Consider the following 4807-nt stretch of genomic DNA (forward strand, 5'->3'; position numbering starts at 1 on the left):
TTCCCCTTAATCTAACGGTCCTTAATCATCCACTAAAAATATTAGCTAATAATTCAATTTTACATACTTTTCTCCCTAAAATACCCTTAATAATAAAAAACACGGAACACCTATATTACCTAATTCCTTCATCTTCTCATCTTTTTTGTGATGATGCCAAAACCGATCCTCACCAAACCCTAACTAGATTTCGTTCCCTAAAGCCGATCATAAATTCTTCGATGAATCCAGCTAAACTTATGAACAACCAATTGTTTTATTCTTTTACTTTCTATATTTTCGGTTGATGTTACAGTTTTGGAGTATGATATAAATGGAGTATCAACAATAAAGATGAGTTTGCAGGTGTTCTTATGCCGGAAGTGTGCTACTTCTCTGTTAAATATGCAATATATTTTATATAGTAATTTTATATAATCTGCAATATATTTGCAATTAGATCAGATTGCTTAAAAGGTTAGGTTTTTCTTTTTGTTCGTTTCGATGGGTTTTTTTTATTGTGGTTTAAGTAGGAATCTGTTATTACAAAAGGAATCTGTTATTACAAAAGTGATGGTTGAGAGTAATTATGATATGCATTCTGTTGCAGCAGACATCACAGTAACCCATTTGGAGTCTTCAAGGGACCAGCAATTGATGGCCATCACTCGCTTGCATCAAACATCACAGTAGAGGATGCCTTATCATGGGGAATGGATTGTTGAAACAGTCGTCGTTGGCTGAAACATTTATAGGTTCATTTGCAAACTACATGGGTTAATTGGCAATGGTTATGGGTAAACATGGAACACTTGAAGGCTTCATTTGGCAGGTGCTATAACTACATTTATGACTTGGATTATATAAATTTTACAATTTATTTCTAATTAGTTCATTTATATTTGGTAACTACTTAATTATGTTTTACTGATGGTGATTTAGTCATGATTGTTTTCAATGTGCGTTCCTCAAACTATGATTTCAGTTTGAAATGTGTTATTTGTATGTATATGTATGACTAAAATAACCACATTGTGATTATGTGATTTAGAGGTTGTAGTTTAGACCCATTTATCGATTTACATCACTTATGATATATTCTTATTGGATAAGGACGGAGTTGCACTGAAGGGATGGAGTTGATTGATCCTGCTCTTGACATTGTTTAAAGAGGCTGATAATCGTGATCTGTTACAAGGTAATTCAAAATTTTGTATAGAACATTATTATTGTTCATAATTAGTTTTTTCGATATTTCTATTTTCCATGAATGTTTACGGTTTAGGTTTTATATGTTAGTATGATTGCAGTTTTCTTCTAATATTTCATTTATGTACTAATTAGTTTATCACGCCTTAACGAAATTCTTATACGAAGCTGAATAGGTTATCATTGAGTAATATTTTCTCACAACCTCTGCAGTTTTACTTTAATATGTTCATTTTTGAAGACCCGCAGATAGCAGTGGATTCGCGTATTATTGAGGTGAGCATTGGTGCAGCAGGTGATCTTATTTGATTATTTGAAACTATGTCGGATGTTTGATAAGAATGCTTTTAAGAGATTAAAATGAAATAACTCGGGCACTATAACACTAACTTTTTTATAGTAATTGTATGTTTCTTGCAGGTACACATGGTTGTAACTGTTAATTCCTACCTGTGTTTCATGAGCCTTATCAAAATATCAATGTTTCGATCTATGCTTCTTATTTTTCCAGTATTTGAGAATGTTTTGTTTTAACTGTTGGTCTAAAGAAGTAATCATTGTTGATTTTTTTCATAGGTGAACCTGTTAGCAATAAGGTCATCTCAAATTACTGTCCAAATATAGCACTCGAAGCAATCTATTGAAATTTTACATTTGCATCTCCAAGTTAGTGATTTGAATGTTGTAGAGATGGTGGTCAACGCAATAGCAGTGGCACAGTACAAAAGGTGTTAAAGGTCTCTGGGCATTCAGTTAATAGTTTAATTCAATCTTTTTTTATGTGAATAAGTTGGTATAGCAAAAATCGGTATGGATAAGGAATACATGTATTATTGGGTGTAAGAGACCCAATTTGAAGTTTTTCTTTCACCACATAATCGTTTATTATTTTCTAATATTATTTTAGATCCTACAAGAAGACTATACTCCTATAAAAATGATCCATGATGTTGTAGATGAATTGACGATTTGGATCAAGGTGTTACTTCGTTGAAAATATAGCTATAAGAACAACCATCTCATGTTTCGTCATTGGAAATGACTCTGATAGAAGATGAGGTATGCTATAGTTATTATGATTTTTACACCACTTATTATCGGTACACATTAAAACTATTCAGTTATTTTGTGCTTTACAAACGACTTGTGTTATTTACTATTTACCCTACCATAGCTTTCCAACCATCTATTTTGGGCTGATGATCGGGACGGAATCAAGGATGGAAAGAGGTACATGATCATGTCAACTTGCTTGATTACCTGTAGTTGAATACTGTTGTATAATTAGGAGGGTTAGGTTGGGCCAATAAGTCAAATACTTCGGTCTCTTTTTTGTTTGAAGTTTTCTTGTTCTTTTTGTTTGAAATTGCCAGCTCATCTTATATCATATATAGATATATTATCCTTACGATTATACATGTATTGTCGTGAAGAAACGATTCGAGGTTGTAACGTTAAACACTCGCATTGTTTAAACACTTGATAGAGGTGGAAAACAGATCCTAGCCCAACAATATCCAGGTTCCGAGACAATGACGTTTGTTATGGCCACACCATTTGATTATGGCATATGTCATGTTAATCCCCAAGCCGCTTTGGATTATAGCCTCAATTTCGAAGCAGGTTAGTTCTTTTTATGCACAACTTATATGGTATGACCTTGGGGTGGTAAAATGGATGGGATGGGTTGGGTTGTCCCTCAAAACCTATTGAGGAAATTTCTGGTTTGAAACACGAAGAATGGTCATTGAAGAGGTTTGAAACACGAAGCTATATGAGCATGTACAATCACCTAAAGCATGATCTCTGATCCGATATCCAGCTCAACCAATCGATCTTTTTTAACATTTTTGGTAGAAACTATAATAATACTAATCTACAAGACTCAACAGTGTTTTCGTTTTGACGCAGGAGTAGGTTCTGAGTAACCAAGCCACCACATATCATCCAATAGCGTTCCAGGTAACACTTGAATGATAATTACCTTCGATGATACGAAACTTAAAATGTTATGAGGTTTTAATATTTATATATAAGTTTGAAAATATTTTAATTTTATAAGTAGGATGATCAAGATTTCTTTATTAACATCTTTTAGAGTTATATTAGATATGAACTCCACATTACCTTTATGGAGGATGAAACAGTTGGAGCACCTAACATGGTGATTATAGTTGAAGAAGCGAATAAGGGTATTAATTTTAAACTAATGAAAACATTCCAAGTTTTCCTAAACTCTAGGTCGGGTAAGACAGGTAACGGGTAAAAATGAGTGAATCTCAAGTACTGAAATATAGGTATTGAACAACTACTATATGTCACTAATATTCATGGTGCATACATAAAATTATATACTGATTATAAACAATACTTATGGGATGTGATATGATAATAGCAGAGTTTAAAGCTTCAGTTTCGAGAGGAATATGATTAGTGTACAAAATGATAAGAACCATAAAATTATTTATAGATAGCGCTGAAAAGGTTGGTGTTTTTGCAGGTACATTTCTTATGAGATGTATAGAGAATGGGGAATTTGCCATCTTTTCATTGGGACTGACTTTATTATTAAGTGAAAATGCAAATTATTGAGTTCACATTTATGTTCTTAGTCTTCTTATAATAAGGCTAATCTAAATCTACAAGTTAATGGTATCCATGTTTTATTTACTGCTCTAATTCTATTTAATAAAATATTTTGCCTTTCTTACCTCTTTTATAACACTTTTTCAAATTCTTTTTAGTTCATTTTCATTTGACAAATCTTTTACTAGAAACCTTGAAAGAAACAGCGCATGAAAGTAACAAAGAAGGAAGGATCTTGAATGTCTCATCGCGTAGTGAAGGAATTCATTTCGACGAGATTGACAGTAAAACTTGTAAACTACAAGTACTTGATTTTATCCAAATATCGGCTATTGCCCAAATAAATTATCAATTTTGAGTAGAAGGATTACCAATAAATCTTCCACATCTTCCATAGCGTACTTATTTTTGTAATCTATTTAAACTTGATTTGGCACAGGCATAACGCATTATATTGCGGGTTTATTTCATGGGTCAACTAATTTAGCCTTGAAAATATTGATCTATCTCTGATAAAGCAAAGTTGAAAAATTAGCATATTATGATTGAATCGTCTATGGGAAACTCGTGAGAGAAATACTTATCAATATTTTTTTGTATAAACGTTTTAGCTTCATATATATTTTGTCTTTTCATACTCCGTATAAGTTAGTTTATTACTACAATTTTCATCAACTTTATCCTTTGACTTGATTTGTTTCGTATACAAATATTTTTTCGATTAAATTAATATGCTCATATATAATGTATCAATATCTTTATGTTTTAGGGTTTATTTTTTATAAAACATACCTCATTCTAAACTCTCATAACCGATTCCAGAATATATCATCTTCTTCGTCCAGATTTGAAGATAATAAATCTGGTATTTCTGTTCTGTAATCACAATCGTTTTGATTGTGTATTTCTGTTAGATTGTTTAAGTTGTTCATTACATCTTGAACAACTTCTGTATTCGAAGTGTTTTGGTTATTGGAGATTTCTTTATATTTATGTTAATCTGCTCCTGTATTTTATTAACAAAAGTTAACAG

General features: G+C 31.8%; 2 long non-coding RNA genes across 2 annotated transcripts; both read left to right on the forward strand.

Moving 5' to 3' along the window:
• The first annotated feature begins 570 nt into the window (after window positions 1-570).
• LOC139858116 (uncharacterized) lies at window positions 571-2715 on the forward strand. Its single transcript, XR_011762814.1, has 3 exons — window positions 571-1464; window positions 1765-2247; window positions 2363-2715. It is a non-coding gene; the product is annotated as an uncharacterized lncRNA (long non-coding RNA).
• A 96-nt stretch (window positions 2716-2811) lies between these two features.
• LOC139858545 (uncharacterized) lies at window positions 2812-4056 on the forward strand. Its single transcript, XR_011762992.1, has 3 exons — window positions 2812-3150; window positions 3326-3380; window positions 3689-4056. It is a non-coding gene; the product is annotated as an uncharacterized lncRNA (long non-coding RNA).
• Window positions 4057-4807: the final 751 nt, after the last annotated feature.

Source organism: Rutidosis leptorrhynchoides, chromosome 7, assembly GCF_046630445.1.
Source record: "Rutidosis leptorrhynchoides isolate AG116_Rl617_1_P2 chromosome 7, CSIRO_AGI_Rlap_v1, whole genome shotgun sequence".
Classification (NCBI taxonomy): Eukaryota; Viridiplantae; Streptophyta; class Magnoliopsida; order Asterales; family Asteraceae; genus Rutidosis; species Rutidosis leptorrhynchoides.